Here is a 13,056-nt window from a genome sequence, read left to right as displayed (position 1 = left end):
GTAGATGACCATACAGGTGCACAATAATCCAGGTGACATCAAATTAAAGATTTAGCCACCTGTTCCACAATGTGTGTAGGGACATAAGAAAGACATTTCCTCACCATAGAGATACCACAGCCCATCTTCTTTACTATGGTATTAATATGTTCTGCCCATGACAGCTGACTATCTATTATTGTGCCTAGTAATTTTACTTTATCTACCTGTTCTACAGGTTCCCCAGACAAGTTCAAACTCATCTTTGGTGAAGACGACATTTTATGACTCGATCCCAAGATAATTGATTTGGTTTTCGAGATGTTCAGTACCAACTTATTTTGTTTAATCCAATCAAAAACCATACTTAACTCAGCTAATAAAACATTGTCCAGTTCACTGACAGTTTTTGCAGCATAATACAATGTGGAATCATCAGCATACATTTGTACAGTTGCATTACACAATATTGATGGTAAATCATTTGTGAAGATGGCGTATTAAAGTGGTCCAAGGCAGCTCCCTTGTGGGACCCCGCAGTCCAAGACCTTAGAGTGAAACCAGCTGCCAGTATAATAAACCCGTTGCGTCCTATTTTTGAGATAACTCTTCATAAATTGGATGGTGGACTAAATCCATAGCATTCTAGTTTACCGATAAGTAGATTATGATCTATGACATCAAATGCCACACTAAAATAATACTGCACCTGTCATCTTTAAATTGTCAATTTCCTTGAGCCAGTCATCTGTCATTGCTGTGAGGGCTGAACAAGTTGATGATTATGTCTATAAGCATGTTGAAAATCTGTGCTCAAGCCGTTACAGTCAAAATATTCCTGTATTTGTGAGTGGACTATCCTCTCCATCAGTTTACTAAGAACTGGGAGAATAGTGATGGGTTCTTCCCAGTGAGTGCTAGCTAGTCTGCCATCTTTAAGTAAGGAAATAATTTTACCTTCTTTCCAAATTGTGGGAAAAACACCTTTCATTAAGCATTCATTAAATATTTGACACAATGGACCGCAAACATAGTAAGCTGCCAGGCCAAGTACTTTACTGTCCAGCATGTCAGTACCCGCTGAACTGTGTTCGGGCAGGGACTTCAACAACTTCATGTAACACCTATTCAGAGGTGGTGGTTCTCTGCTGTGTATCTGTCCCTAAACAGCTAGTTGAGGGTGGTTGATCGGGGTTTGTCAGGGACGGACTGGGAGTAAAAATAGGCCCTGGACTTTGATCTAGACCAGCCTACCAGAACCGGTCCCCGTATATGCCACCACAGCTGCCCTGTCAATGCATCCACATTCTGTTTGATATGATTATAAACATTTAAAACTGAAAGCATGCAGCCAAGGGAGTCAGGTGGCTGAGTGGTTAGGGAATCGGGCTAGTAATCAGAAGGTTGCCAGATCGATTCCTGGCCGTGCCAACTGACGTTGTGTTCTTGGGCAAGGCACTTCACCCTACTTGCCTCGGGGGGAATGTCCCTGTACTTACTGTAAGTCGCTGCGTCTGCTAAATGTCAGCCAAGGAACTCTCCACCTTTATTACTCATTTAAAAACTATTAGATAAATCAAATATAAAAGCATCATAGAATGTAAAGTAAAGTAACAGCTAGCTGGTGTCAGTTACTTGTCAAATGCATAGATAATGTTTAACAGTAAAATCTCAATTTAGCTGTGTGTGCTAACATTAGCAATAACGTCAGCTAGTTTGAGGTGTCTGCATAGACTAACCATTAAATTAGCAGCACATTTCCCATATTTAACAATGATTAAACATGGACTTATCTGAAAGTGATGCACGGGCATCATCTTGCAGGTTATTTCTCTTTCTTTTTTCTGCCCTTTACTCCTCCTGTCTTTTTGAGGCCATTTTGCAATATAACAGGGCACCCACGTTGAGCTTTGGAAGTTGAGTGTGTATTTGTTTTTTGTTTTTGTTTTTTTGGGGGGGGGCACCATCGTAACGTTTTTTGTGCAATATAATATATCTCTTGTTCTGCCTGTTTTGTGATATACATGCCTAAAAGGTGCTTAATATTTATATAGGCCTACTGAAATAATAGCCTATTGGCATTATAATTATAATGCCGTGCAGTGATTCTGCGTGCAGTGGTTCTGCGTGCAGTGGTTCTGCGTGCAGTGGTTCTGCGTGCAGTGGTTCTGCGTGCAGTGGTTCTGCGTGCAGTGGTTCTGCGTGCAGTGGTTTTCCTGATCTGGATTTTTTAAAATTAACTGTAAACCTTTTTACTCGCCACGTGAGTGTATTCATTCATATTGGTCGTCGACTACATGCCCCCTCAGGCTAGCGCCAACGAGGCTCAACGTGTGCTCGCCAACCAGATATTGAGTGTGGAGCATGAAAATCCAGATTCCTTGGTTATTGGGCTAGGCGACTTAAACAAAGGCAATCTCACTCAAGAACTCCCCAAATACAGACAATTCATCAAATGCCCTACCAGAGAAGGGAACACTTTGGATCACTGCTACTCTACTATCAGTAAAGCATACCATGCGGTTCCCCGAGCAGCACTGGGTCACTCAGACCACGCCATGGTCCACCTGATTCCTGCATACAGGCAGAAGCTTAAGCTCTGTAAGCCTGCTGTGAGGACATCGAAAGAGTGGACCAGTGAGGCTATGGAGGATCTGCGGGCGTGCTTGGACTCTACTGACTGGGATATGTTCATGACTGCCTCCAATAGTCTGGATGAGCTCATGGAGGCTGTGACATCATACATCAGCTTCTGTGAGGACTGCTGTATACCAACACGCACCAGGGTGAGCTACAACAACGACAAACCCTGGTTTATAGTTAAACTCAGAAGGCTGAGGTTGGACAAAGAGGCTGCGTTTAGGAGTGGGGACAGGGACAGATTCAAGAAGTTGAAGAACAGGTTTAGCAGGGGGTGAGAGAGGCTAAACGACTGTACTTGGAGAGACTAGAACATCAATTCTCTGCTAACAACCTGCTTCTGTCTGGAGAGGGCTCAGGCAGATCACCAACTTCAAGCCCAGAGCCCCCCACTCCACTAACGACTCCTGCCTAGCCAACGACCTGAACAAGTTCTACTGCAGATTTGAAAGACAATTGGACAGTCCTGAACAACTCTTTTCCACCTGAGAGGCCTCCCCCCTCCCACCCTCTACAGTGACGACTCTCTCCATTCAGGAGAGAGAAGTAAACAAACTGTTCAAGAGACAGAACCCCCGCAGAGCAGCTGGCCCGGACTCTGCCTCTCCAGCCACCCTCAAGAACTGCGCTGACCAGCTGTCTCCGGTATTTACCTACATCTTTAACAACTACCTGGACACATGCCATGTGCCAGCTTGTTTCAAGTCCTCCACCATCATCCCTGTGCCCAAAAAGCCCAGGCCAACTGGATATAATGACTACAGACCCGTCGCCCTGACCTCTGTGGTAATGAAGAGCTTTTTTGAGCACCTGGTGCTGGCACACCTTAAATCCATCACAGACCTTGTACTGGACCCCCTGCAGTTTACAGCACCTGGACTCCCCAGCATCCTACGCCAGGATCGTGTTTGTGGACTTTAGCTCTGCCTTTAATACCATCATCTACGCCCTGCTACAGGACAAGCACTCCGCGCTGAACGTGCCTGATTCCACCTGCAGGTGGATCACAGACTTCCTGTCTGACAGTAAGCAGTGCGTTAAGCTGGGAACACAAGTCTCTGGCTCCCGGTCCATCAGCACCAGATCTCCTCAGGGCTCCTCTGCTCTTCTGCCTGTACACCAACAGCTGCACCTCCAGTCATCCGTCCGTCAAACTCCTGAAGTTTGCGACACCACCCTCATTGGGCTCATCTCTGGTGGAGACGAGTCTGATTATAGGTGGGAAGTGGACAACCTGGTGACCTGGTGCAGCCAGAACAACCTAGAGCTCAATGCTCTTAAGACAGTGGAGATGGTTGTGGACTTCAGGAAGAACACAGTCCCACTCACCTCCATCACCCTGTGTGACTCCCCAGTCAACACTGTGGAGTCCTTCCGCTTCCTGGGTACTATGCTCTCCCAGGACCTCAAGTGGGAACTGAACATCAGCTCCCTCATCAAGAAAGCACAACAGAGGATGTACTTCCTGCGGCAGCTGAAGAAATTCAACCTGCCAAAGACAATGATGGAACACTTCTACACAGCCATCACTGAGTCCATCCTCACCTCCTCCATCACCATCTGGTATGCTGCTGCCACTGCCAAGGACAAGAGCAGGCTACAGCTATCATCCGCACTGCCAAGAAGGTGATTGGCTGCAATCTGCCTTCCCTCGAGGACCTGCACACCTCGAGGACCCTGAGGTGAGCGAAGAAGATTGTGTCCGACTCCTCCCACCCTGGACACTCCCTGTTTCAGTCACTCCCCTCCAGTAGAAGGCTGTGGTCCATCAGGACAGTTTAATCCCTTCCACTGTTGGCCTCCTCATTAAGGCCGAGAGTTCACACTGACTTTAATGACTTCATGTCTTAAAACAATTTGCAGTTTGCACTACATTACAATTCCTGTATTATTTGTATTTTACATTGAAAATTGGCAAATTATATTTTATTTCATGGCAACTTATATTTTATTTTATTTTAATTGTATTCCACTTAGTATTGCTAGTTTATGTATCCTTAGAATAGTTAGACCACATATTTTTATTTAAGATTCCTATATGTTTATGGTATGCACCTTCCTGCCAAAGCAAATTCCTGGTCTGTGCAAACTTTCATGGCGAATAAATCCTTTTCTGATTCTGATAAATGTTTTGGTGCCCCTCAGTATGGAGTCAAATTAGGGTCAATAATAATTTACAGGAGCAGAAAACGATTAGCAGGAGCGGAAAACAATTAGCAGGAGCAGAAAACGATTTGCAGGAGCAGAAATAGTTTTGCATCCGTAAAAAAAAAGTGATGTATTATGTGAATTAAACACTTATTCCAACAGGTAAAGATGCCTTTTTATTTCGATGTGATACTGTGTTGTGATATAGCCTAATGTTTTGTACAATAGTATCTGAGTTGGTAGACACTGTCACTGTCAGGGCGCAGTGTTACTTGTCCATGAAGTACACACTTTTTGCAGATTACTGTACCTGTTCAGAATGGACAGGAGACAAAGCTGTGGTACGCAGGGGCGCACGGGCAGACCGGGCAGCCGCCCGGGGCGGCATTTTTTCAAGTCACTACTGCACGCATCCCAACTTGCTGAGACGGTGCCGTGCAGCATTTTCCTTCGTTTGCCGCCGCCAGGTAGTAGCGGTGCTCGTTCCGTGGGCTGTCAGGGGGCGGCCGACGGGGTAGGGGGCGGCACTAGATTTCTTCGTCCGGGGGGGGGGGGCCAAGTGATAAACTCGCCCTGGGCGCACAGGACCTAGGACCGCCACTGGTGGTACAGTTGTACATTTACACATTTATGCAGTTAGCAGACGCTTTTATCCAAAGCGACTTCCAAGAGAGAGCTTTACAAAAGAGCATAGGTCACTGGTCATAACAACGAGGTACTCCCAAACACTGCAAGCAACCAAAACATGAAGCATACATTGTGAAAAAACTAAACAAGTGCCAAAGGGAAGACCCATAAGAGCATGCAGTCATACAAGTTACCAATTAAAACAACATGAATCCCCAAAAGTGCAAGACTGTACCTGTAGAAGAACAATCAACAGTAAAATATTTCACAGCGAGTACAAGAGTTCAAGAGTTAACATATATCTGCAATGCTATGGTATTATCAAGCCACATGGAACAAAGACCATGAAATCTACCTCAAGTGAGGTAGGTATTATTTCACTTGAACAAATGAACTCCAAATAGTCCAGATCCATGGGCTGTCGTTGAGAGGCCTGCTCTAATCTCGACTGCAGTCAGTTGAGAAGATTACTTCCCACCTGACAAAGTTGTAAAGACAATACATTAATTTAATTATACCATGAACAATTTCTGTATAATAGCCTAGTCTACATCCTCCGCAAATTATAAACTCTTAAAAGCTCTCTGTATGCATTGCCACCACCAATGTTTCGCTACATTTACAGTAAAGTCAATTGCAACAAGAATATTTTGAAAGGCCGCACTATATCAGACAAACACATAAATCCAAATCCAATCCAAGCTCAAAAAGGCTGTGCTTTTGAGCCCACAAACTCCACTAGGATAGTTTGTTTAATGATCGCTTGAAGTAGCCCACGTTACCTTATTTTCCAACTTGTGTGTCATAAGTGTGTATAAGCTCCTGTATAAGTGACCACTTATAGCTATTCCGATTGGAAACTGAACCTAGCCAACCTTCAGCAAGCCTACTTTTTTCTTCCCATATTAGTAGGATAAGTGTTGACCTAAACAGCGACCACATAACCCAAATATGGAACTTAAGAAACTCTGGAATGCACGCAAAGGTGTTTTACATGTATGTAGCTAACTATAAAACTTTATTGGCATGTTCCGTGATCTAATTAAGTTGTAATTAACCCACCTGTGTCACTGATGCATTCGCCTCAGGCTCCTCCATGTTGAATGACTCCAGAGAACTTGGCGCTGCATTATTGGATGGTGGTGATCAGCATTCTGATTGGCTACTCAACAAGCAACGTGTTGATAGGACACATTTTTTACCCGATTTTGACACAGCAAAAGATTTTCAGGAGCAGAAAACAATTAGCAGGAGCAGAACAAGATTTTCAGGAGCAGAAAACGATTTGTAGGAGCAGAAAAATATTTGCATCCGTAAAAACAAGTGTTTGTAAAAAATAATTGGCATAACAATTTTTTACGGATGCAAAACTATTTCTGCTCCTGCTAATCGTTTTCTACTCCTGCTAATCGTTTTCTGCTCCTGCTAAACGTTTTCTGCTCCTGCAAATTATTATTGACCTTAATTTGACTCCATACCTCAGGACTTGGTGCCCTATGCACAGCTCGTGGTGCGCGTTATGGGAGCGGCGGCACTGCCAACCAATGTCACATACCCTATTCAGAGACCTTAAGGAACAGTGTGAAATCCCCCCCAAAAAAACAGTCAATCACCCCTTTAAGTTTTTCCCTTCAAGGGATATTTTCAAGCATTTAGCCTAGCTGTACTCATATTGCATGTTCCATAATTCATTAAGAACCCCCATTTGAAACAAGGTGAACCCTCTTTGAAACAAGCTATTGTAACAACATTGTCAGATGGAATCACGATTCTAACAGTAGCCTACCATCTGCTAACTAAAAATATGCTCCCAAAAATGTAAATAAGTTTGACATTTATTTAGGGGGAAATGGCTAATTCAAAAGACGTTTGCTACGAGCAAGCTAGCTGAGGTAGCTAGCCAAACTTCTCTGAGGGGATTGTTTCAAAGCGCCTGGAAATGAGTTTTGACATAAAGTTTAGGCTGTGGCATTGAAGTCAGTGACGCACAACACCATCTTGAGTTTAAATCAGTGGAGGGCATATATTAATTGTTTTAATCTAGATTAATCTCACTGTAATCTTGGAACTAATCTAGATCAATCTAGATTAAAATGGCTCATTTGAATTCCACCGAAGGCATTCAGAATGTGTGCTACCCAAATAATGACTAAAAGTAAGTCTTTGAGAACGGGTTTCTCAAGCCAGGTGAGCGAGGAGATTAGTTAGCTTGGCTGATAGAGCTGTGCTGACGGGCTTGCCTCGGTTGCACTCAAACATAGTAGTTTGATATGGAACGCCGGGTTAGTCAAAATTAATTAAATAAATAAATAGGTTAATAAATAGATAAATACATACATAAATAAGGCTATGAAAACAATTCTGAAATTAAAAAAAGATCGCAATAAATATATAAATATAACATTATATAATTATATAGCTTAATCCATTTATCGACATCAATAAATAAATACTTTTTTTTTTTTTCAAAAGGACGTTTTTGTAAAGACAACATTTATTTATTTCATGGGACTTTTATTTCCTAATGCCACATTTTTTTTACACACTTTTACACACCACATTTATTTACACATATATTTCCACACCACATTTATTTCTGTGCTGTATTTATTTCCGATCTCACATGTAAACGAGAGGGGCGTGGTAATCTTCAGACCAACGCAGCTCCACACAAGATGGAAGGCAGATAGGGACACCTAGATTTGGTAGATTATTAGGGTGACTTTTTTTACCCGGACATGTCCTCTTTTCGAAACCTAAAAAATGCGTCCGGCAGGGATTCCAAAAACTTCCGGGATTTGGCTTGTTGGATATTTGTGTTTTCACTGGGACTTTCACAAACTAGTTATTACGCCCTTACAAGTTTTGAAAAGGGAATCTCCCTTTCCACCTTTAGGCCACAAGGTGAACCACGAAAAGTATTTTAGAAAATGATTCCCACTGCGCAGTCTGGCATCTACACAATCATGCCAGACTGTGGAGCGGGATGAAACGATAACAGGGTTCACCTTACGGCCTAGTTGAGCGAGCTCTGACTGTATAGAGACAACTGTCATTGGTCGACCACCTTCTCAGTGTTGCCAGATGCACAATAATTATCCTCCAAATACGATCATTTTGAGCCTTTGGTACGATCCTTCGCTATTTGGTGAGCAAAACAGACACTGCTGTTACGGCTGCAGAGGGTACCCTTGCATTTCATATAATAAACCATCACAACAGCTACAGATCAATGGACTGCACATCTGGTTTGCTAAGAAAGGTTTTCACAGATTCGGCGACAGCTCAAAAATGTCAAGTGCTCTCACCAAGACAGAAGCCATTGTTAATGCAGTGATAGCCCCACATTCTGTCGAAGTTGCTCTGGAAGCACTTGAAGAAATTCCATACTGTGGCGTGTCTACTGATGGCAGCAATCATGGAGCTGAGAAACTATTCCCTCTGCTCATTCAGTAGCTATTTTGATTGGAAGAATGGTGGTCTGCAAACTAAATTAAGTAAGGGATAATGTATAGAACGCCGGTCATTATCTGGAAAATAAGCCCCGACAGGGCAAACAGCACCCCGACGCGAAGCGGAGGGGTGTAGTTTCGCTCTGAATCCCGCTTATTATTATTATTATTTGTTATCATTTGTAATGTTGATCAGCAGAGAAATAGTTTGCCAAAGACGTTGAACTTCATAGACGTTGAACATTCTTTAGGCTTCAAATCAGCTGACGTCGCTAAGCAACGGAGTACGCTGGGGTTGAAAAGTTACTGGACTAATTGCAGAGTGCTACGAAAGACGTGAATCAGAAGCAAAAAGGCCACTTTCCTTGACAGCGGTCTGTTATTCATAGCAACGGTCCGTTATAAAAAAAACAGACCGCAGAACGTTGGGAAGCCCCATTCAGTGAATGGAGCATTCTACAGCATTAAGAACAGCCTTGTAATAATTGAAATTAAAAGTACCCCAAATGAATCAGCTGACACTATTACAATACATCAAAGAAACACTGGAAAATAAAGGGATATTTTCGAAATGTATTGCATTTACAGGTAACAACTGCAATACAAACTTTGGGGGAATCCGGCGTCCCGAGGAAGGAGGGAATGTTTTTGCAAACTTCTTACAAAAGTCTCTAATTGGCGTGGGCTGTCCAGCACACATACTGAACAATTGTGTTCACTATGGAGCAGACACACTGGATGTTGACATTGACAACATCATCTTTAAAATGTATCAACACTTCCACATCTACACTGTGTGCACAGAGAGTCTATAGGAGTACTGTGAGTTTGCTAACGTTGAGTACAGAACTCTCCTCTCTCACAGCAAGACACGATGGCTTTCATTATTCCCAGGAATTGAGAGATTGCTATAGATGTATCGATAGTTAATGGAGGTAACTCCAGTTCTATTTCGTGGAGCTCCACCCCATAGGGGAGTTCTGCTCCTAATGGTTTACCCGCTGCCTAGTGCAGCCAATGACTGAAGATTAAAATGTATACACACCTGTCCCTCACACAGGTGCCCTATATAAAGGGGTGACAGCCATCACTCATCCTCCCTAAAGTATCAAATACAGCCGGGTTGAATAAGTCGAGCTGGGCCTGCAGCCCTATGGGGCTCCGCTCCACTCATAGAACTGGAGTTACCTCCATTAACTATCGTTCTATTTCGTGGAGCTCCGCCCCATAGGGGAGCTCTGCTCCTAATGGTTTAGGCGGAGCGAGCGAGGCCAAATATACCCCCAGTGAGACCAGATCTAAAAGACACATAATCTCAAAAGACACTGAGGGTCTGTCCTCCCGGTCAGGCCGCTACTGTGACACAGAGAGCCGTCCAGGGTAAGAAAACAGGAGAGAGTTTACTTAAAAACTCATGTTGTTCCTCTCGCCTGCACAACAGCTAAGCTGAAGGGGCAAAAGAACACATACAGTATAAACATCTCAACTGAGAATGTCTGACTGCCCCCCACTTGGTGATATAATCAATATCCAACAGATAATATCGCACAAATGGTGAAGGCGACGACCAAGACGCTGCTTCACAAATCTCCTCCACTCCTACACCCCTGAGGATGGCGGCTGAGGCTGCCACTCCTTGGGTGGCACGGGACGTCTCATAGACTCGTACGCGAGACCAATAGCCTCGCAGAGCCAGTGAGAAAGTCTCTGTTTTGAGAGTGGTAAGCCAGCCCTGGACCCGCCGTAGCAGATCAGTAACTGGGGAGAAGATCTGATGATTGCTGTGCACTCCAGATAGCGCGACAGAGCACTCACTGGGCACAGACTATGTAAGCGTCTTTCCTCCTCTCCGCTGTGCAGAGGTGGGAAAAAAGGCTCTCAGTTTGCAGCTCTGTGCCCTGACCGCTCGGTTAATCCCCTTGGGGATAAAGGCCGGATTAGGGCGCAACACTGCTCTTGTTTGATCACCCGAGATGATAAAAAAATCTGCGCGTGTTGACAAAGCGCACAAGTTGCTCACTCGCTTAGTCGTAGTCAAAGCGAGGAGCAGACTCGTTTTGAGAGAAAGCAGACATAATGACACATTGTCTATGGGCTCAAAAGGTAGTCCACACAGAGCGTCTAACACCAGAGATAAATCCCATGTAGGTGCTGACGCTCTCGGAGGTGGCCTGAGCCTACACACCCCAGCCAGAAAACGCTTGACCAGCGGGTGGCTGAACAATGTTGTCTTGGCGAACCCTTCGTGACATGCCGAAATGGCAGCTACGTAAACACGCACAGTGCTCGCGGCTAAGCCCTCATCAAACAACGATCAAGGTTCTGTTTTCCACACCATTGTGCAAAGGCTCGCCAGTGCGACGCGTACCCTCTAGCAGTAGATTGTGCGGGCGCACTCTGAATGGTCTAAATGACAGCATCATACAGACCTCTGCGCTCTAAGAGCTCCCTCTCAGGAGCCAAGCCACAAGAGGGCCTCCGATCACTGGAGGGCTCTTCACCAGGCCCCCGGCCTGAGAGAGCGCATCCGTCTGGTGAGGTATGGGCCAAGGCCTGCCTATCAGCATCCCCATCAGTTCCAGGAACCACGGGGCTCCGGGGCGATCAGGGGCTATCAGAATGACCGACAGCCCCTCCGACCTCGTCCGAGCCAGCAAGGGAAGGATGGAGGCCAGAGGTGGAAATGCGTACAGTAGACCTCTCGGCCAGGAACGGTGCATGAACGCATCGACTCCCAGCGGAGGTCTGTCTTGTACGCACAGCGAGAACCATAGATGACACTGTGTGTTGGCTTGTGACGCAAACAGATCCACCTGTGCTCGGCCGAAGCGTGCCCAGATCAGAGACACGATGGACGGTTTCAACCTCCACTCGTCCTCTTTCGAGCCGCCCCATGACATCGGGTCCGCTCCCTCGTTGAGCAGACCTGGAATGTGCTGAGCTCTCAGGGAGCGTAGGTGCGTGAAGTCCACACTTCCTCCGCTAAGCGATGAAGTGATGGAGAGCGCACCCCACCCTGTCTGTTGATGTAAACCACCGTCGCCGTTGTCGGATCTGACGAGAACGTCTTGATCCTTCAACACAGGCGCAAAATGGCACAGAGTCAGTCGAACTGCTTCAAGCTCCAGGAGGTTGATGTGACACGTCTCTGACGGTTCCCATCTCCCCCCTATCGAGCCTGCCTGATATACTCCACCCCACCCGGTCAAGGACGCGTCCGTAAAGACCGGGTAGAGAGATGTTACTCAACCCATGTTGACTCCGCGGGTCATGACACGCAGGTCTCTCCAATGGTTCAGATCGGCTTTGACTGATCTTGTTATCACTAGCAGTCTGCGGCGGTGTCGCACCGGATCCAGCTGAGCAAACCAGCTCTGCAGCCAGCGCATGTATAACAGGCCTAATGGTACTACTACATGAGCCACCGCCATCAACCCCAACAGGGACATTACCGACAGTGCGGTGATTGTGCGAGAGACCCGGAACACACGGAGAGCTATCGAAATAGCCTCTCTCCGTGGTGCCGACAGTCTGGCTCTCATTCCAAATGGATAACTTGGTAGGTAAACTGTTGAGCGGGCCATGGAGCGCTCTTCTCCCAGTTGACAGCGAACCCCAACTGGCTGAGCTGACTCACCAGTGAGGTCGCGTCCTGGATGGCTCTTGAACTAACAGGTCGTTGAGGTAAGCCAGAATGCGTATACCCCTCCGCCGCAATGGTTCTAGAGCTGCTTCCACGCACTTGGAGAAAGTTCGAGGGGCCAGCACGTATCCGAACGGCAGGCGCGTGTACTCGCACTTCTTCCCTTCGAAGGCAAAACGCAGAAATCTCCTGTGCTTCAGTTTGATAGGCACATGGAAATACGCATCCTTCAGATCTATGCTGATCCCAAAGTCGTTCCGCTGTACACAAGTCAGCAAATGCTTTATCGTCAGCCTGCGAAAGGGCCGTTTGGCCACACTCTCGTTGAGCACCCTCAGGTCTAGAATCGGTCTCATTCCCCGTTTTTCTTTAAAAAATAAGCGGAGTAGAGACCCCAATTCTCCTGATCTCTGGGGACCAAGGGTGCTGACGCTGATTATCTAGCTAACGTTACATACACACACTGGCGTTTTTGACATGGCTACGCTAGCTAGCTCTAGCTCCTAAATTCACATCTGATTGTAGCCAAAGCTAGCTCCGTTACGTAATGTTTCCTACACTGTAGTT

The 13,056-nt window shown here is 45.7% G+C and overlaps 1 pseudogene; it reads right to left on the bottom strand.

The window, feature by feature from the left end:
- Positions 1-11,284: 11,284 nt before the first annotated feature.
- On the bottom strand, positions 11,285-12,845 carry LOC146267623 (uncharacterized; annotated as a pseudogene).
- Positions 12,846-13,056: the final 211 nt, after the last annotated feature.

This window comes from Hypomesus nipponensis, chromosome 11, assembly GCF_054491055.1.
Source record: "Hypomesus nipponensis isolate SF chromosome 11, ASM5449105v1, whole genome shotgun sequence".
Lineage (NCBI taxonomy): Eukaryota > Metazoa > Chordata > Actinopteri > Osmeriformes > Osmeridae > Hypomesus > Hypomesus nipponensis.
Note: the sequence above shows the minus strand (reverse complement) of the source record. Positions and strands in the feature narration are given on the sequence as shown.